This window comes from Lontra canadensis, unplaced genomic scaffold (genome assembly GCF_010015895.1).
Source record: "Lontra canadensis isolate GAN:19392208 unplaced genomic scaffold, GSC_riverotter_1.0 scaffold49, whole genome shotgun sequence".
In the NCBI taxonomy this organism is placed as follows: Eukaryota; Metazoa; Chordata; class Mammalia; order Carnivora; family Mustelidae; genus Lontra; species Lontra canadensis.
Window position 1 is genome coordinate 1,102,621 of NW_022631043.1, and position 20,972 is coordinate 1,123,592.

General features: G+C 56.7%; 1 long non-coding RNA gene across 1 annotated transcript in view; it reads right to left on the reverse strand.

The window, feature by feature from the left end:
- Positions 1-674, reverse strand: part of LOC116876989 — a 2,999-nt gene extending 2,325 nt beyond the window's left edge. The window contains exon 1 of the long non-coding RNA XR_004384505.1: positions 499-674. This is a non-coding gene — a long non-coding RNA (uncharacterized LOC116876989). The remainder of the gene's footprint in view (positions 1-498) is intronic.
- Positions 675-20,972: the final 20,298 nt, after the last annotated feature.

Below are 20,972 nucleotides of genomic sequence, written 5' to 3' on the forward strand. Positions count from 1 at the left end.
CATCTCCTCGCGGCCCGGCCTCGAGCTCCTGGTCCCGCTCCCGGCCCGCCCGGGCATCTCGTCCCCAGGGAGGAGGCCACCACCCCACACCCGCCCCGACTGCCCCCACCACCCGGCCGGGGCGACTCCCGCCGGAACTCGCGCCCCATCCTCGGCCTCCCTCCTCCTCTCCCGGGGCTGCACCTGCCCCTCGTCACCCCCGCGCAGGATGCCCACGGGAGCATCCCGGGCCCCCTCCCCGCCGTGTGCACCTTACCACGGATCCGGCCCCCTTCGGTCGCACTGCATCCCCCACCGCGTTTCCTCAGGTTTCTCTACCCAGAGTGGAATCGGGGGCCTCGCCCCCTTGGCTCCGACCCCGTCCTGCCTCCGCGGCCTGACATTTATCTCCCAACTTCTGAGAGTCCAGCCTTTGCCTGCCCCCCTGCGCCTGCCTTCACCCCACCCTCTGCCCCCTGCGCACACACGCGCTCCGCACGCCCATCCAGTGTCCCACACCTCGGGCTCCAAGCTGCCCCCTGGACTGTGCCCGTGTTTGTGTCTTAAGTGCTTGTCCTTCGGTGTGTCCCTTGGAAGACACCTTTATTTCCTGTGGCCAGGCTTGTCCCTGGAGGAGAGGGGCCAGTGCATCTCTGCAGCCCGTCCGGAGCCCCTGCCCTGCACATTTCTCTGCATCTCAGCACCGCTTCCCCTTTCCCGAGCAGCTCCTCCTCCTGGAGCTCTTGAATTTAACCCATTCCTCCCCAAGGTGTGTTGCTTCTGATTCGGTTATTGGGGAGCACTTTGCAGCTGAGGGCTTTTCCAGGGGAGCTATATCAAAACGGGGGCGGGGAGGGTGGTTTGGGAAAAGCCCCGCCTCTTGGTTAGGTATCTATACTGATTCTAGAAAGTGGTGGGGTGGGGGGAGGGGAAGGGGCCCTTGATCTTCTGGGAAGTGTGAGATTGTTGTTTTTCCAAGGGGAGCTCTGAAGGGTCAGACTGAGCCCCCCAGCCCCACTGGGTACCTCAGCTAACTCCAGCAAAAGGGGCCTTGGAGCTCGTGGGTGTTGGGGCATCTTAGCCCTAGGTCCTGGGAAGGGAGGGTTTGGAGATGAGTGACTGAAGCAGTTGTTGTGGGGTCAAATGCTTGTCAGAATCAAAGCCTGTTTCTGCTGGGGAGACCCAGGGCGGATCTTGGCGGTGCTCTGTGTGTGTGTCCTGCATTTTCTTTCACTACGACCACCTCGCACCGCTCTCCTGCCCGGACAGACAGGTAGGGCACGGGGTCAGCGGTCATCTCTATTACTTTGTGTTTGAAAAAAAAAAGGGGGGAGGGGATAAAAAGCTGGAGGGCTGGTTTATTGATTAAGTGTAACGAATGGTTGGCTATCAGAAACCGTAATCCCTAATCTCCTTTTAAAAACGGGAGTAATTTCCTTGCCCTTTTGCTAGATTGGAATTAAGTATTAAAAGAGAGAGTTTATTTAAGGCTTGGGAGAGATTTTGCAGAATCTGCCTGAAGTTGAGTAGTGGCAGCATTCGCAGCCGGCACCTCTGCAGGCCCCTAAGTGGAAAGACCCAGGCTTGATCAGGATCTCAAGTGCTCTCCGGTGAGAGGGTGGGGAAATAGGTTGTCTGAAAAATCAGGAATTTCAGTCCCAGGCAGTCTAATTATTTTTATGGGCAGCAGCTGTAAAGGACGGAGGTGGACCTTTTGAGATGCATTTGAAATGCATATTAGGTCTTTAGTGGGGTTTTTTTGTGTCCCAGGTGCCCCCCAGGGCAGGCTGCCCAGCCGCTCTGGGGCAGGGGCGGGGGGTGGGGGCCGTGAGTGAGTGGCCTGCTTCCTTTGCAGTAAGGAGTGTCCCAGTCATGGGTGGGGGGCGGCGGGGGGGCAGCAGAGCAGAGATTGGACTGGGTGAGCTTCGAGGTGGCTTGCAGCTTTTAACATCCTGGGGCTGTGTCCGTTCTCCAACTTTGCTTATTGGAGAGGAGGGGAGCTGGGAAGGGGAAGGAGGAGTCTAGGGAAGGGGCCCAGCTCTCTTGGAGCCAGGAGATCCCGCCCTGCAGGTCTGCAGAGGGGGAGGGGCTGCGGCAATGGCAGCTCCCCCGTCCCCAAGGGAGGAAAGGAGTCCGAGAAGGTATTTTGGCCGGTGATTAGGTCGCTTGACGTTGGACTGGTTCCATCTGCGTCGTCAGGGGCATAGTGGGGCGCAGAGCTGAGTGGGGTCTGGGTGCTGCTGTTACTTTCCGACGGTGCTGCCTGTTTGTCCCTATCGCTCGTCTGCACCCTGTGCCCTCTCTGCCTTCTTTGCTGCCCCACGAGCCCCCAGAGCCCAGCCCCGTGCAGCAGACGAGCAGCCTCACGGCCTGGCACGGAGTGAGGGCTGCTGGCTAGCGCCGTAGGTGGCCAACAACCCCAAATTGCCCGTACCCTCCTCGGGAACACCCCTGGCAGAGCCCTGTCTGTAATTTGTGGAGCTGGAATGCGCTAGAAGCCGTGTTCCCGGGGAGGCTGCCGCTGCACAGTTGTTGCCTCTGGCTCCCCGGGTTGCTTGGTCACAGCACACCCGTGGATGGAGGTGCACTCGGTGAAGCACCATTGAGAGGGGTTGCTTCCACTCCAAGCCAGGAAACACGAGCGTTTCAGCTGTGCTGAGTGGAGATCTGACCAGAGGGAGAGAGCCTCCCAGCCAAGAGCAGCCACATGGAAAGAGGGGGTGGGGGTCGGAGAGGACCCTGGAGCCGGAGCAGTCAGCGTCAGCAGGGGGGGGCTCCTGGCCCAGGCCAGGCCCGTTGCACCTCCCCCACAGGCGCCCAGACAAGGCCCCCTTGTTTACATTAGCGTAATTACCCCACCAAAATCAATGAACAAGGATCTTTTTAAACATGGAACTTTCAAAATGTGCTTCGAGTGGCCCCCCCCCCTTTTTTTTTTTTTTAAATCAAAGGTATCAAATGTGAGGCCTTTGTGAAATAAGGCACTTGGAGCGAGCCGGGGGATTGTGGATCTTTTCATTGTGTGCAAAGGAAGCTTCCCGGCCCTAGATCAGGAGGAAGCTTGCCAAAAGTCCGACTTCACCAGTCTGCACGATAGATCTTTCGGACCAGCCCGCTGCCTGCGGGGGAGCAGTAGCATTGGAAACACTTCGTGGGGGCCTCCCGGCGTCTGCGAGCCTCCTTCCTGGGCAAGTGACTTTTAGAGGAGACATTTTAAGAAGATTAAAACGTCCACAGACTTTCGAGGGCAGCAGCGTAATCCACTTACTGTTTGCATGTCACGGATAGAGTCTTTTGAAGCTTGGCGCTCCTGCGGGGCCCCTACATGGCTGCGGGGGGACAGATGGTGTCCCCACCTTCACCGATGGGCAGGCAGAACAAGGGAGGCTGTGAGAAAGGACACCAAACCACGAAGTTGGGCGAGGAGGACTTGGAGTTCCACATCACTAATTCGGGGCTGCACAGGGTCAGTGGCAGACTCCGGAGAGGAGCCCCCCACGAGGGTGCACGTTTTCCTGGGAGGGGGAATGCCCGCCACCCCAAGGTGGGATACTGCCATCGCAGGATGGGGTTTGCAGAGAGTTTTCTACTTACTGAGCGAGAGGCTACCTTGCCCTCCCACCTCTGCTTGGCGGGCAGCCCAGGTGAGGGAAGCATTGTTCAGACCGAGGTCGTTGGTGTTTTCATCCTCCCAAACCTGTTGAAGGATTTTGCTGGCGGAGAGGAAAACTGCATTCCTGAACCAGTGCCCGCGGGGTACTTTTCTTTTGTTGCATGCAAAAAGGGCCTTCTGACCTGGGGTTCCGGGGTGTGGCTCCTCTCCACGTTTTTTGGTGGTTTGCCGGAGGATCTCTCCTGGGGCTCTGCCTCTGAATCCCGCAGCCGGTTGAATGAATCCATTGGCAACCCAAATGCTCCCCGTCGTGAAGACAGCCAAGTCCTGAGTGCGAAATCCATAGCAGACCCTTGCGGCAGATGACAGAGGGGAGCTGTGGGACAATCGCTGGGGGGCTGTGCTCCAGATGGGGCGGTCACTGTATTTTGCAGGCAAAGCTTATCTCGCAATTTTGAGCAATCAGTTGGACTCTGCAAGGCCAGGAAACAAATCCGCTTCTCATTGCCAACATTTTAGTCATCGTTGTAGGAGAATCTATTTACCCAAAAGTATAATTTTTGGGTTTGAAGTGGGAAGGAAATATTTTTCCACCAATTATTTTAAGGGGGAAGGAGTTTTGCCGTCCCTACCCCAGAGCTGAGCTTGTCAACCCCGAGTTCACTGGCCGTAACAGGGTGGGGGGAGCTGGTTCCTCAGTTGGTGGCTGGTTAGAGTACGGGTCTTGGAGAGTTTTATTTGCCTCTCAGCGGAGACCTTCAGACGTTTTTGCTCATATAACTTCATATATCTTTGAAGACCTCAGGTGCGTTTCTAAGTGGACGTTGAGCTTTTGGCTAATTTTAAATAGAATTAGATGTAATGTCTAGTGTAGTGTGTCTGTGGACACTGAAATTCACAATTAGAATGCCCTTGAAAGGATCCAAGGCTAAGTATGTTACTGACCGGATAACCACTGTCCACCCTAAAAACCACACCCCCCAGGCTGTTGATGGTTGTAACAGGTGCATCTTTTTTCTTCTTGAACTTGGACGTTTGCTGTTTTCAGCTTCTTTCCACATCAGAGTCTTTCATTGATCCTCCTTTCCACTTGTGACACAAGTGTATGTAAATTGGAGTTTAAACTATTTCTGTAATCATAAGGCTGTGTTCACGCCATCCAGAAGTATCTTTTGTCATTGTAATTACCAATACGAAATTGATCACAGAAGCTCAAATGCCTCATTGATCTTCGTAATTACTAAATGCACAAAATAAAAATACATTGGAAAGGCATGTTGTAAAGAGCTGAGTGGTGGTCCCATTAAAGGAATTAGGGATTTGCCCTTGGTGCCTAGGCAACCCTTGTTGCTGGAACATTCGCTGAGAGGCTTCCCTCCTGCTGATGGGGCAGGAAGGGAGAGTGAAGGCTGGGGCTTCCCCCACTAGCCAGAGCTCAGGCGGTCTAGTCTGGGACGATGAGGTCTGTAAATTCAGTCTCTCAAAGGCACTGCTCCCGAAAACCCCGGAAGTGCTTCTGCTGTGCTGCATTACTGTGCTCCGTAGGGGGAGGGGTGAAGAGCATTTGCCACTTCGTTAAACGATGACAGTGAGTGCTGACCCATGTGTACTTTAATATTTAATTGCGTCTTTTCTAGATTTACGTGTTAAAGGGCAGAGAGGATGGTAGATCTCGTAAACATGTATGCTTTAGTGAAGGGGCCATGCATTTTTATTGGGTTGGGTTAAAATTTAAGCCTATGGGATTGTACCTTGAGTTACATTTTAATTTTCCAGAAAGATTTGTTAAAAGCAGACAGGACTGCTTGGCTGGGTGTTGGATTCCAAAGAGGTTTTTGTCTTGCAGGAATCTAGTGTGCCTGCTGTGCCGAGCTTTTGGAAACGGCAGAGTGTGTTCTGGGAGGAGGTGGAGAAGGGTGTGTTCTTGGCGTCCCTCTAGGGTACGGGCTCTTGGGGTGGGTGAGAGGCGGGGGGGTTGGGGTTGCAGAGGAGCTTGACTGCTTGGGATTTGTAGAGGTGGGGCTCTCTCCCTGAGAAGCCTGGATGCACTGAGAACTTCCTCAGATTGTTGGAAAGTCCTGGGCTGGTCCTCTCTCAGGCATGCTGGAGATGCTCTCAGCACACGCGTTTACTGTTGCTAGCCCAGAAAAAGAAAGTGCCTTGGGTTGAGAACTGTTGAGCTTTGTATTACAGGATGGTTTTATGACCTCCAGGTAGCCTCCGAATAGCAAGGGGTCTCTGGCTTCACCCAGCTCTGTGGGGAAAGAAAGCAAGCAAGCCGCCGCCTGGCTCCTGGGATTTTGGTGATGTGTGTGGGCTTGAAGTTTTATCTGTCTTTTGTGCTCAGGGCTGGCTGTTAAGAATCCACTTAAGAATGCTTCCCCACAAATTTGGATTTGTAAATATTTGGGAACAAGTCGGGTCCTCAGATTGCGAGCGAGGCAGTGTCTTTGTTCCCAGGGTTAAGTGAAGATAGGAAGGAGCTAGTTCCACGATCGTGTTCTAGGAACCCTGTGGTTTCCTCTAAGCCGTGTGGAATGGCACTGGACAAGGCAGCATAGCCAGGACCCAGCCTGGTAGTGAACGGCGTGGGACAGCTCTGGCGCGGACCCTTCATTGATCTGTATTTTTTTATCTTTTATTTATTTATTTATTTATTTATTTATTTATTTGACAGAGATCACAAGTAGGCAGAGAAGCAGGCAGAGAGAGAGGAGGAAGCAGGCTCCCCGCTGAGCAGAGAGCCCGATGCGGGGCTCAATCCCAGGACCCTGAGATCATGACCTGAGCCGAAAGCAGAGGCTTTAACCCACTGAGCCTCCCAGGCGCCCCTATCTTATCTTTTTTTTAAAGGTTTTATTTACTTACTTGAGAAAGTGTGAAAGCGAGAGAGTTCACAGAGCTCCAGAGAGGGAGAAGCAGACTTGCTGCTGAGCCGAGGCCCCGATGCGGGGCTCAATCCTGAACTGAGCAGGAGGCAGTCACTTAACCGACTAAGCCACCAAGGCCTCCCTGCACCCCTCCCCATTGATCTCTTAAACACAAACCCTTGCTTACACTTTCTTAGCATTTGAACCCGGACCCCGAAATCAAGGTTTCAGGCTTGTAAAACAAAGCCTAAGAGGCTTGGGCTGCTGAAGGTGAAGGGGGTACCCAGCTGACCCTGCACAGAGGGGTTCAGTTCTAGAAACCCTGCTGTCCTCTGGGGCCTGACACAGATGCCCGTTTACTGCCAGCCAGTCCTGCTGCACGGAACCGGAGTCCCAGGGGGACTGTTGGTGGTTCTGCGGCAGCAGCTCAGGACAAAATCCTCCCCATCAGGCCTGCACACCACCACCCTCTGCTGGATGCAGCCAGAGCTTCTGGAGGGCTGAGGCAGCCTCTCTGTCCTTCGCTGTCCCGTGCGCAGGAGCTCCAATTCCATGCTGGGGATGGATGATAGAGCTGAGGCCAGCTTGCTTTTTGCTTTGCCAGCACGGGCCCGGCGGGCCTAGCGGGACAGGGAAGCCGAAGGAGAAAGCTCAGGGCTGTTTCAAATGTGTCTAACTCATCCCTGAATTATTCAGACAGCTAAAGTGTTTTTAATTCTTGAGAGGGAGGGGTCCTGGGCCTTTTATTCTACAGTAGAAACATCCTAGAGTCTGGCATTGGGGTGCAGGGGCCATTTCCATCCTTGGCTGGGCTGTCCTGGCTTTGTGACCTTGGCTCAGAAGCAACCCGCTGCTCTGAGCTTCAGTTTCTGTGTTACAATCTGGGAAGCATAATGAGTATTTGTTCCTGGTACTTAGCAGGCCCTGGGAAATGATCTGGGAGGCCAGGTCCTATGCTGCCCGCTCAGCCTCATCCTCTGCAGAACCCCATGGGGACGGTCTGTTACTACCTGCATTTTTGTGGAGCGGGAGAGGAGGTGCGGAGAGGTAAAGCCGCTTGTCCAAGGCCACACAGTAAGTGACTGAGCCTGGGGGTGAGCCCTGGGACCCACACACGGGGCTTTGGGCCCGTAGGTCTCCTGTGGGGCCCTGAGCCCCAAGGATGTGGCTCACCTCCCACCCCCCCCCATCTGAAAAGCAGGGTTTGCAACGTGGAGTTTCCTGTTTTTGTGTTTACTATGGTGTGTATAGAACATCGGTAACTTCACAGAATGAAACTTTTTGTTAAAAGATTTTGTTTATTTGACAGAAAGAGAGATCACAAGTAGGCAGAGAGGCAGGCAGAGGGAGGGAGAAGCAGGCTCCCCACTGAGCAGAGAGTCTGATGCGGGGCTCGATCCCAGGACCCTGAGATCATGACCTGAGCCAAAGGCAGAGGGTTTAACCCGCTGAGCCACCCAGGCGCCCACAAAATGAAACATTTAACGCGAATCAAATCCAAAATAAAATTGAGACTGTGTTTTCAAAGGAACTGGGCAGTTGAAGTGAGTGAGAAGAGACCGTGCTTTCGGCGCCGTCCCAGCAGGCCTGGTGAGTGGAAGCTTCTATGGGGCCGGTTCAGTCCTTGGTTAAGTCTGCACCGTGTGGGCAGCCTGTGCAGAAGTGAGACAGTGCGTGTGCCGGGAAGAGTCCTGTGTCGGTTTGTGGCTGCCAAGGTCATGTAGGTTTCTGAGGAAAGCCTGCGGGTCTGTGGGAGAGTGGGAGCCACATGGATGCAGGCTGTGGCTTCTGTCGGCTTCGGATACCGTTTTGGAAACAAGCTTACAATTTTATTTATTTATTTATTTATTTATTTATTTATGTTTAAAGATTTTATTTATTTATTTGACAGAGAGAGATCACAAGTAGGCAGAGAAGCAGAGAGAGAGAGAGAGGAGGAAGCAGGCTCCCCGCTGAGCAGAGAGCCCGATGCGGGGCTCGACCCAGGACCCTGGGATCATGGCCTGAGCCGAAGGCAGAGGCTTCAACCCACTGAGCCCCCCAGGCGCCCCCAAGCTTACAATTTTAATGTGGATTTCCTCATGATCTCCTCAGAACCTTGTTCTTCTGGCGGTTGATTTTTGCCCACAGAGCTGGGCCTCGGCTTGGAGCCCCTGGAGATGTGGCCTGGGAGCCCAGTCCCGCCTCACTACAGCACACTCTGCTCCCGGGCCGGATGGTGGGCTGTGAGGCTGGAGGCCTGGCCTCCCTGTGCCGTGGTGACCCGGTCCCTTGTGGTGGGAGCCCAGGGGGCACTTGGTTTTATTTAATTATTTATTTTTATTATTATCATTTTTTAGAGATTTTTATTTAATTTACTTGACACCCAGAGCGAGATAGCAAGAGAGAGAGTACAAGGGGGGGGGGGCAGGCAGAGGAAGCAGGCTTCCTGCTGAGCAAGGAGCCTAACGCGGGGCACATCCCAGGACCCCGGGATTATGACGTGAGCGGGTGGCAGAGGCTTAGCTGAGCCCTCCAGGCGTCCGTGCGCTTGGTGGAATAACCCAGTTGAGGGACGGGGGTAGTTGCGACGTTCGGACTTTCTAGAACAGCACGTGGCTTGTATGGGCATGACTGAGGAAGAGTCTCGGCCTACTGAGGCCCTCGCTGGGCAGAGCGTGTGTGCGTGAGCGCGCGGCAGGCGTGGGGGACTGATGACTAGTTCTGTTCATCTGAGTCACCGGGAGACCCCAGAGGCCCTGTGCTGGCGCCCTGCTGAGTCCTGGCGTGCTAGGCCTCCCTGCGTGTTGGCGGAGTCCCGCCAGCCCCACCGCGGTCCCGTGGGCGTTTCTGTCTTGGGTAGCCCCTGCCAGCGTGGCCACGGGCCGGGCTCTGAATGCCACCTAGACTCCGTGCTCGCTGCTGGGTTTTCCTGACCGTCCTGCATGGAAGCGGTGATATCCCCATTTTATAGATGAGAAAATGGATGCCCAGAGCTCTTAGCACCCCGCCTGGGATTCTCTCTCCTGACCATATGTGCTGCTGGGAAACTTCCGGGGGCAGTGGGAGCTGCATAAACAGTTGGAGCCTAAGCGGGGAGGCCCCCCACGGACCCCACGGAGGCAGGAGTGACGATTCGGAGCTCGTCCAGCACTAAAGATAGTTCCTGCCCCCCTCAGGCGGGCTCCTCAGGGAGGGCTTTCTGGAAGTGGAGGCCCATGTAACTGGCTTCAGGAGAAACAGAGCCTGGCCCCGGGGCCTGAGGGTGTGGACGCCACTTCAGACAGTACAGTGGGGTGTGCTTCAGCTGCGTCGGTTTTAATGAGCGACAGCCCCCCTCCGGTTACCACTTGTCACCAGCCAAGGAAAAGACCCTGCGGAGCTTGGGTGGCAGCCTTGACAAGGGCTGATGGCCTTGGGAGGGGGGTGGCGAGGGCCCTTCAACTTGGGAGTCGCCTCCCGGCTTGGTGCCCGGTCTGTGCGCCTCGAGTGGCCTCCACGTGAGTGGCTGCCGGCTTGGGGCTTGGTCTCTGGGACAAGACGCTTGCCTGGCCGCCTTCCCGGCCTCATGGGGATGTTTCCGTGGTGGCGCATGAGAGACAGGCTGCGGAGGGGCGGTGGCTGGTGGAAGCCTGTGCCGCTGCCACCCTCCTACACCCGCAGGGGTGTCCGCGGAAGACGGGTGCTGCAGACCAGGTGCCCACGGACCCCCTGCAAGATAACGGGGTGGGGGCTCAAGGAAGCATCTCCTGGACCTTCCATCCGCCGAGTGTCCTGGAGTCGACATGCAGCTTCTGGTAACTCACCGTGGGGCTGTTTCAAAGTTCAGTCGTTACGTCCATTTTAAGAATGAGATCTCCTTGTCTCTGTTGGTAGGCCCCAGGGACTGGCGGTTGGTCCCGCACCATACCTTCCGGCTGGTTTGCAGGCGGGGAGCAGGCAGCTGGACGGGTTCCCCCAAGACTGGACCCCGAGGCCGGCCTCCCCTTGGCCCTCTCTGACTTACGAAACGCTCCTTCACCTGTGAGCCCCAGGGCCCCCTCCCAGCAATCGGCAGGAGGGTCATGGGTCTGTGCCCCAGGTCGTTGGAGGACCCGGAGCTCAGGAGTGTCTGACTCGCTGGTGAGCGCCTGCATGCCCCCCTGAGCAGGTCCACACCCCCTGGCCGAGTTTCCCCAAGCACTTCATGCGGGGGTGCTTGTAACTAGGTCGCTGTCTTTATAGCGTGCTGCTAATTCACACCAGCCAAAGGCCCACATTGCCAGTTGATGTGGGGTTGCCTTCGCAATCCCTTTTCTTTGCACTGTCCCCGAGGAAGTGCGCATGTGAGCGTCTCCTACCCATTTCCGGTGATTACTATGCCGGTGGGTTCCTTAGGGCACGGCAGGGCTCTGGTCGGGAGAATCCGGAATAGGCTTACAGGTCCTGTCTGCCTCCAGGAATCCCTTTCAAGGCCGAGGGTTCTCATCTTGATTTGATAACTCACTGAGCACGATCTTAGTCACTGCTTCTAACTACGCAGGGCTGTTGGGCTTACTGCTACCAGCTTCTGCCCCGGGTCAGCGACTGTGTCCGTGTCACGGACGGACTTTGGCCGCTGTGTCTCTCGTGTCCTGTTTGCAGGAAGCAGGTGGGCATTGCAAGTAGAGCAAGAAGCCTTAGGGCCGTACAGAGGGGTGCGCAGGGTTAAGGGATGCCAACAGGGAAGGCTTCACCTGACCCTGCGCCCAGGGGCTCGGGGGTCTGCTGGAGAGGGGCATGGTTTTCTGTGCAGGGGCCTGGTCAACTGATGGTGACCGCTCAGGTTGAGAGCCCGGGAGGCCAGGGACCAGCTTTCCCTGCATGCACCCCTGCGCTCCCACGTGGTCGCTGAGATGGAGTGTGCATGGTTGTGTGGCCTTCTGGCTGCCTGGCGCTGTTCCCTGCTTGGTGGGAGCTGATGCCTATGGGTTTATGGTCATTTGGGGTCTTGGTCAGGTTGCGGAAGGGAGGAACGGAGTTGGCCGGTATAGCTGAGAAATGCAGGCTGAGTGGGCTTTGGCGGGTCCGGGGTGTAGCTGTGATGATGCCGCGTGGGCCACTTCCTCTTTTCCTGGCGTTGGCTGGTTTCCTGCTGTCAGCCAGGTGGCCTGGAAGCGACTGGAAGGCAGTCTGGACCTCTCTGTGTGCACAGTGGGAGCGCAGTGAGCGGGATGGATGAGGGAGGGGAGCCGTGGGTAGGTGGGGTGTCTGTGAACTGTGAGCCCACTGCCCAGGGTCTGGTGACAATGGCGGCCAGCTCTAGAGCCAGACACAGCGGAGAGAGCACAGCTGCGCTCTGGACCTGAGGGGGAGAGGCGATGCCTGGACCCCTGGTCTAAATGCAGCACGCAGAGCAGATTAAGGTTTTACCCAGAGCCTGGCTCGTTTTGGTTATGAAACGTGAGAGCAGTGTTTTGCTGACCTGGTTTCCCTTGCTCAGTCTTTCCCCAGCTGGGTCTGTCCTGGGTTACTTTTCAAAATGAACGAGCTAACACCATATACAGCAGGTTCAAAACAAGCTCATTATCACCCTGGCGAGCCAAGTAAGTAACATTTATCCAGGACTCGATTCCAGATGCCGTGGCCCGACAGAGTGACAGCCCTTTGACTTGTAGTGGTTCATACTTTTGTCCTTTAGGATCAGTTCTAGAAGTCGCGGTTTGAGCTTTCTGATGTCACCAAGTGTTTGGTGAGCTCTGGAATGCAGTAATTTTCACAGCAGAAATCCCTCTAACCAGCTGCGGGACCGTGGACACTTCCCTCTTCCCCACTTTGGGCTGGGGTTGGACTGAACCTTTCTTGGGTCATGGATTCCTTTGGAAAACCTGGTGAAAGTGTGGACCTTTCCCACAAAAATGCAGAGAGGCACCATTTTGTAGATACTTAGGTCTCCTAACCCCCTCTGCCAGGGATGGGCCCTCTCAGCCCCCCATCTCTGGGTCTCAGCTGAGACCTGTTCTGGAACCACGGCTGCAGAGCCTGCAGCGTGGGCTGCCTGGTCTGTCTGGAAGCCCGGGGAGGGGGGGGCGGCCTGGCCAGTGGTCGGTCCGAGCCTATGTGTTTGGTGGCTCAGGAAGCAGGCGGGCAGCTGGGGCTGGTGCCGGCCTTGGGCAGTCTCTCTCCCCAGGAGTGTGCTAGAGATAAACCCCAAGGGTGGCAGTTGGGTTTCCTTGCTGTGGCCAAGAGAGCGGCAGCAGCCGTGCACTTAGAGCGCTGTCTCGGGCCAGCACGGCATCCTGCCATCTTGGGCGGCTATTGGAATCTGTTGTGATGGTGACATTGGGACGCTCCAGTTTACTTTGTGGGGAAACGGAAGGTGGTTAAAATTAGCAGTGGGAGAGTCACGTCAAGGTTGTGTAAAAGAATTAAGCAATGTCACATTGAGATAAAAGTTGGGAGCCACGGGGTGTCATTCCTGACCCCGAGCCAAGCCAAGGTAGAAGGGTCAGGCTTGCAGCGGCATGTGTGACCTGGAAGCTCGTGTGACCTGGAAGGGGAGTCACCCGGTCAGACCTCTGCGTCTGCACCGGTTCCTGCCATGGCCCGATCGGTGCTGTGGCAGAGACTGACCTGGTCTCAAGTGGTCCCTGTGGAGTCACGGGGCGCCTGCGGGGCTCAGTGGGTTAAACCTCTGCCTTTGGTTTGGGTCATGATCCTGGGGTCCTGTGATCGAGCCCCGCATCGGGCTTCTCTGCTCAGTGGCGAGCCTGCTCCCCGCCCTCCCTGCTCTTTGCCTCTCCGCCTATTTGTGATCTCTGTCAAATAAATAAATAAAATCTTAATAAAAAAAAAAGAATCTACAGTCATTGGACCTGGTGGGATGTTAACGTTGTATAATAGACACAATTACAGGGCGTGTTGCATGTGATATATCGTAATGTAGCATATAGTATGAGGTCACATCGTACTGTGTATTTTACTTACTTAAAATTCTTGGTGGGGGAGGATATCTGACTGCCTGGGTTCAAGTTCTCCACTAGCTCATTTTTCTTTTTCTTTTCTTTTTTTTTAAATATTTATTTATTTGAGGGGCTCCTGGGTAGCTCAGTCATTAAGCATCTGCCTTCAGCTCAGGTCATGATCCGAGGGCCCTGGGATCTAGTCCCCCCCAATCAGGATCTCTGCTTGGAGGGAAGCCTGTCTCCCTCTCCCACTCCCCCTGCTTGTGTTCCCTCTCTCATGTGTGTCTCTGTCAAATAAATAAATAACACATTTCTTAAAGGTGCTATTTACTTATTTGAGAGAGCAGATGAGTCGGGAGGGACAAGGGAGAGGGAGAATCAGACTCCCTGCTGAGCAGGGCGCCCCATGCAAGGCTCAGTCCTAAGACCCCCAAGACCCAGACCTGACCCGAAGGCAGATTCCTCCCCGCCTGAGCTAGCCAGGTGCCCTCCCCACCACTAGCTCAGTGTCATTGGCGGGAGGGACACGTGGTTCGTGGGAGGACCGTGGTCCCGTGGGAAGCCGCCCCACCAGGAATTCTCTGGTCCGTTCCTTGTGTCCTGGGCCTGCCAGGCAGAGAAGGTGCTTGGCTGGCTCCTGGCTCACAGGACTTGGGGTCTGCCTGGGGCCTGGTTTGCCCTGCCTGCCCCGCTGCTAGGCTGGAGGATCCAGGTGTGCTGGTTTTCTCTGCAGAGGCCGCAGCCACAGGGGCCCCACAGGCCTCTGGCACGTGGCCACTCTGCTCCCCTCGAAGAAGGAGACGCGCCCTTTTCCAGGGAGTCTCTCCCCACAGTGGCAGCCAGCTTCCCCACAGAAGAGGCCAGCGCTTCCAAGCTGGGAAGAGCCCGGAGGCCCACCCATTTGTAAAATCCCCTCTAAGGGCTCTTCAGTCGACTAGGGGGAATGCGGCTTTACTGTGGATAGTAACTGATAATACTCCGCCATCTGCTGACCCCATCTGCAGCCCTAAAGGTTGGAATCCTGTCCGGACGGGAAGGCATGAGTCAGGTTACATGTGTGACTCCACACGTTCCTGACGGGGTCATGTATTACGTATGGAAGGTGGAGGAAAGGACTTTTATTTATTTTTTTATGTATTTTCTTTCTTTTTTTTTTTAAGATTTTATTTATTTATTTGACACAGAGAGAGATCACAAGCAGGCAGAGAGGCAGGCAGAGAGAGAAGGAAGCAGGCTCCCTCCTGAGCAGAGAGCCCGATGTGGGGCTCGATCCCTGGACCCTGGGATCATGACCTGAGCTGAAGGCAGAGGCTTAATCCACTGAGCCCCCCAGGAGCCCCTGTATTTATTTTTTAAAAAGTAATCTCTGCACCCAGCCTGGGGCTTGCACTCACAACCCTGAGATCAAGAGTTGCGTGCTACACTGACTGAGCCTGCCAGGCCCTCCAGTAAAGGACTGTTTGATTTTTATTTATTTTCTCTCAGAGCATGCTCATGAGCTGGGGGGAGGGGCAGAGGGAGAGAAAGTCTTCAGCAGGCCCCATGCTGAGTGTGGAGCCTGATCTCATGACCCTGAGATCATGACAGCCGAGATTTTGCATCTGACGCCTAACCAATAGCCAGCCAGGCACCCCAGTAAGGGCCTGTTTGAAACTAAGGTTTTTGATCTGGCCAGGTTTTAATTTGTCAGTTACATCAACAAGTCCCACCCTCCCTGGAGCCACACCTCCCCGCGGCAGCCACCCTGCTCCTTTGCAGACCACGTCTCCCAGTCTCCCAGCGCTCTCCCAGCGCTCGCTCGCCGTCTCCCAGCGCTCGCTCGCCGTCTCCCAGCGCTCGTGCCCCTGTGTTCCCGGGGCCCACCACCGCCCGCTTGTCCAGGTTATGGACTCCCCATGTCTCGCGCAGCGCAGTTCTGGATGCCTGTGTCCGGCTGCCTGCCTCACAGGGAGGGTTCTCTCCAGAAATCAGGCCCACAATGAGGCTTCTGCGTCTCCTCGGATCCCCTCTGCTTTCCCCAGCCTAGCACTGACCTGGTGCTGGGAGGGAGCGCTATGGCCGGGCCGCTGAGCCACGTCCTCGGTTCTATGGTGCATCTTGTGCTTGCCAGCCTTGGTGCTGCAGTTTCTGTGTCTGGAAATTAGGCCCGATGGCGGGATTCCCTGTGTGGCGTTGGAGTGTCCCGAGGGCTCAGCAAGTGTGCGTGCGTGTGTGTGTGTGTGTGTGTGTGTGTGTGTGTGTGTGAGTGTGTGATCTAGAGTCAGAATCGGCTTGTAGGAAGGATGGTCAGAACGGCTCTGTCCCCACACGGAGCAGTCGAAGATGAGGGTCTACGGGGAGGGACTTCGGAGTTTCCGAGAGAGAGGGAGTGGGGGAAACTGGGATTCACCTTTCCTCCCTGGAGGCAGTCCTGCCCTCCTGTGTTGGGGGTCAGGGCCAGGCTGGGCGGGCGAGGCCTGGAGGGGTGAGGTGCAGCGGGGACAGAAGGGGCATGAACAGAACCAAGTTGAGCGAGAGCCCGAGGTTCTGGTGGATGTGGTCTCTGTGTGTCGGCCTCTTCTGTGCATAAGCTGGGCCCCTGCTGCCATGGGGGGCACTATCAGGGCATTAGGGACGTGCCTGGGAGAGGAAGTCAGGATCTGGTTGGAGAGGGGGAATTGTGGGTGCAGGGGTGGGGTGGTGGTCAGAAAGGAGCCACTGAGGCAGCCTAGGTGTGAGCCACGTGTGGGCAGGAGACCGGGAGAGGCGCCTGGCCACTGGTGCCATAGGTGCTGGGGGTGCTGCCTGGTCACCAGTCTGAGCACTGGCTGAGGGGCGTTTGGCCCAGCTTGGCTACTGCTGAGCTGGCAGAGCCCTTGAGGAGGCCGGTGGGGCAAAAAGGGGCACAGGGGACCCTTTATGCCTGACTTTTTTTTTTTTTTTTTTTTTTTTGTAGTTGTTGTTCATAGACTTGCAGGTGCTTAAAAGGACAGCCTCTTGAGACAAACACGTGGGTAACACTCGTGCTTGTAGCTAGCTCCCCTAACCGGCTGCCCAGCCAGCAAGGCCAGAAGGCCAGCATCCTGGCCGGCCGTGGGGGTGCTCCCTGGGAGGAATTGGGAAATCCCGATGCGTCATGAAGCGGTGATGAGGGGCTTCGAGGGACCTGGGAGGAGGGAGATCGGGGACGGTGGCAGCCTGCTCTCCTTGCCCTGTGCGTAGGCCCTGTGAAAACACCAGGCTGCATGCAGGTGACCTCACCTGTCAGGCAGGCAGGGCAGCTGAGTCACAGCGCTGTAAATCATATCCGCGAGGAAAGGTTTCTTAGCTGCGGTTATGTCTTCTCCCTGTTAAAATTAGTCTTGAAGACAGAGTGAGGTGTGTTGAGTTTATAGCGCGTCTATTACAGGCTTCTGCCGGCCCTGCAGGCCTTTCTCGTGATGGTATTGCCCTTGGTGTGTGGTTTTAAATTGTAGGATCAAAGCCGTGGAAGTGCAGGAGTAGGGACAGGTGCTTGGGTCCCACCCTGCCATTTTGCTTGTGGCCTGGAAAGGTGAGTGGCTTTCTCAAGGTCTCGTGGTAGCCCAGGGGTCCTGCTCTGGGCCCGTGACTGATACTCGTCGGTCCGGTGATAAAATACTAACCAAGGGTGGATCCATGTGGCTGTGAGCAGCAGGACCGTGAGCACCCCCGCCCAGCTCAGACTGTGACTTGAATTTGGCCTCACTGCAGGTGTGCGTGGTTTCTAATGAGCAGCTACTTCTCTTCCCTCCCTTAGTCCTGAGCTTGCTTGGGGAAGGTGTGGACAGGCTGGGATGCAGGGGGATTGAGGGGAGGGCTGCGAGCCAGGGCACAGGCAGAGGAGAGTCTCCTGGCCTGTGGGAGGAGGGGTTGTGCTCCTGCCCTTCTGAGGACGGCGGGAGCAGGAACCCAGCTCAGAGACAGATTAATGCCATCTGCTGTTTTAAATGCGTCTTGATGGGGAGACACTTAGTTTTGAACTGTGGGTGTTACTCTGCTTATACTCGCCTTATCCTGGAAAAGACGTAAGCCGCTCTAAGTAGAGAATGTTTTTAAGAGGCACTCGTAAAGATACAAGAAAGATGTGCTTGCGGACTTGCCATGTGCTTCCCTTGCTCTGTCTTGGTCCCTTCCTCACACTGAACAGTGGGCGCTGCCGCTAGGCTGTGTGCTTCCTGGGCCACAGAGGGAGGGCCTCGGTCAGGGCCGACTGACATAGGCCACACACCTCCACCATTCCTCCTCCTCTGCCCCTAAGTGCCTTATTTCTAGAGGGCTCAGACAGCACCCCCCGCCCCCCACCTTGGGAACTGGGTGGGGCCAGAGGCAGAGATGGGGGGGCAGTGCCAGGGCTGGTGCTGGGTCTATGCTGGGGCTGGGGGGAGCTGACCAGGGCTCCTCAGTGAGTGGTAGCTCTCCCATGCCAGCACGTCCGCCTGCCCATGCTGCGTCGGCAAACGTAGTCAGCGACGGGGGAGTCACTGCGGCCTCCGGGGACACAGGCCCGAGTGACCCCCACTGCGCCCTCCCCTCATGTTGATGGCCTTGGCGGCTTCATGCTCAGCTTCAGGACTATAGCAGCCCCTGTTGGGGGCTTTCTGCCTTGTGCCCTGGCTCTGCCTCCTGCTGCTTCTCCGGGGCTGGGCGTTTGTACCCTGGATGTACATGTCCTTGGGAAAGACCTTCCAGGAAGGTGGACGCGGGTGTGCAGCAGCTGGAGTGTGGGCCTCACAGTTTGAAAGAGAACTTGGAGGCAGGCTAGTTTGGTGGGGTTCGTGTCCCTGGAGAGTGTTTCCTTCTGCAGGACAGTGGGATGCGCCCTGGCCTGGGCTGGGCACCCCGTCACCCTGGGGCGGGGACTCAGCAATGGGGGAGTTGGGGAGAGCCCTGGGGGCGTTGGCTGCAGTGGGAGGTCGCTGCTCTGTGGTCCTGATGGGAGATGGTAGCCTTTGAGGGGCCGCGGCCTGGGGAAGGCCTGCAGACAGGTGGAGCATGGGCCCTTGCTCAGCGACTGCCCGGACGGAGGACGTCAGGCCGAGGGCCACGTGAGGCAGGCGTGAGCTGAGGGCTCCTTCCCTCCCAACGGGGCCCCACCGGAAGCGGTTGGGGGTGGGAAGGCCTATTGGGAGCCGTCCTGCCATGGGGAGGGAAGCCCATCTTGGAGCCGGCAGACCCCCACCAAGCCCCATGTTCAGCCCTGTTCCTGGTTCCGCGCAGGCCTTTGCAGATCACCTGCTGTCTCGGGGTCAGCCTTGCTGGGTTGTGAGGGCTGGGGTGGGCACGCAGGAGGCGGTTCTCTTCTCCCCTGTGAGGCCACGGTGGGGGCTGGGGGTGTGCTGGACCCCAGCAGGACCCAGCCGAGCTGGCGGGAAGTGCCCACAGCCCCACCCTCCCTGCAGAGTTCAGAGTACCGCGGGCCGCTTGCTGTATTGCTTTAGGTTTTTATCTCCCGGGAGAGGAACCGAGTAAACAGAATAGAGTTTCTTTGGGCCACGGGCCAAATGAGAAGTATTTTGGATCTGGTGACCTTTTTCTTTGGGTCACTATTCACCGTGGAAGGTTTTGACCTGTATTGCGTTTCAGAATAGGAAAAACGGCTTATTTTTCAGAGCGGCAAATAAGGAAAAGAATGAAAGTCTCTCGGAGTCTCTGCTTCCAGAGGCTCCCCCGGGAGGAACATTTTTATAGACACCAGACGTCCTCTCCAGCCGCGGCCAACTTTCCATGGTGCTGGCAGGGGCGCGCTGAGGCCTAGCCCCTCCTCTCCCGAGCCGTGGCCCGCCAGCCAGGGCCCTTCCTCCCCCAGAGAGAGCATCACCTGCCCCCTCATCCCTAGGCCTGGAGCCTGTCTGCCCAGCATCCCCTGGGGCTTTGGTCTCTCTTCTGGGACTCTCCTGTCATGGGTCACAGACCCCTGCATTTTCACAGTTGAGTTGTGGCAGGTCACCTCATCAAAGGTCACTGTCCTTGATTGAATTTCAGGGTAAAGCACTTATATAGTGAAAAGCCACTGAAGGAAATAGGATTGAAGCCGTAGGTTTTGTTCTGCTCAAAGATTGATTTGCAGGGGGTGGGGGTGGGGGTGGGGGTGGGGGGGTGGGGAAGGGCAGGGGGAGGCAGAGAGAGTCTCCTGCAGAAGCACACTCCCCGAGCCCAGCGCGGGGCCTGGCACAGGGCTCGATCCCACCACGACCCTGAGATCGGGGCCAGAGCCGAAACCGAGAGTCAGACACTTACAGGGCTGCGTCCAGACACCCCAACTTCAGCCATTGTTCAAGCAAGTCCGTACTGTTGAGATGAGCACGAAAACATCCTGACTTTCTCGCTCACGCGACGTGCCATGGGCTGCCCGGGAGCAGGGCTGGGGCTCACGGAGACGGTCTGCAAAGCACTGGTATTTGGGGCTGTCCCTTTTCCACGCGTCCTCTGACCCCGGGACTCAGGTTTGCACACGTGGTTCCGTCGGTCTTCTGGACTGGAGCGCACCCAAGATGTGGCCTGTGTCTCTGTTGCCACCTGCCCCCTGTGCCTTCCAGCTGCAGAGTGGCCACTGCAGGACGGTCCCCAAAGCTGCCCATGCCAGACGCTGACCGAGTGTCGCCCCTTTGGGGCCCTTGTCTGGTGGGCCCCCGGCTGCGCCCGCAAGTGCAGGAGCCCGCGCTCTCGTCGATGCCCGGAATGTCTGGGGAGGTTGAGACATTCTAGACTGCAGCGTCAAGAGCTTCCTTGTTTGTCCCCAGCTCTTCCTTCCGCTGCTACTTGTCCCAGGGCACTGGGCTCAAGGCTGTAGACCGTCCTAGAACTTTCAGGCGGGCAGGGAATCTTGCTGTGTGTGTATCTCCGGCCGGCTTCAAGCAGGCTGGAGGACAGGCTGCGGCTGGCCTCCACAGGAGGAGAGCCAGGTGTCCCCGCTTCTCCCAGAGCCCAGGCCCTTTGGCAGCGCCCTGGTGTCTTGGGTTTAACTCCTTCCGGAGAAGCTCTGCACAGGCCCAGGTTGTGGGGTGTTGTGTGGTGATGTGGTGGCGAGTTAGGGGTAGCGGTGGCTTCTCATGAATTTTGGATACAGCCAGTAGTAAAATAACAGACCTCCTGTGGATGGTTGGGGTGGTTTGGTGCCCTTGGTCGGGTGCCCTTGGCCAAGGTGGGCTGGGAGGTCCATGCTGGCCTGGGTGTTGGGCTCCCGTTGGGCAGACCCTGTCCTGCCACCTCTAGTTCCTGTCTGGTCTAGCTTGTCCCACTTCTGGCCATCCAGATGAGTTGTAGTAGAAAAGGACGCTGGGTCAGGCCCCTGGACCTGTGGTGGCTTGTTCAGAAGCTGGGGGAACACGGCAGACTCATGGGACATCTGCAGGGGCAGTGTGACTGATGTGGAGGGTGGCCGTAGTTTGGAGTCAGAGTCTTGGCCAGACGAGGACTGGTGTGGACCAGTGTGGGTTTGCTGTGCTTGAGTGGTGAGGAGGGTGGGAGCAGATGGAGCAGGAGGGGAAGTGGTGAGGGGTGGGCAGCCGGAGGGGCAGAGTCGGGCACAGAATGTTCTGGCCATACCTCTTGCTGGGGACATAGTAGCAGGGAGAGCTGGGGAGAGCTGCGGGGCGGGAACAGTTTAGG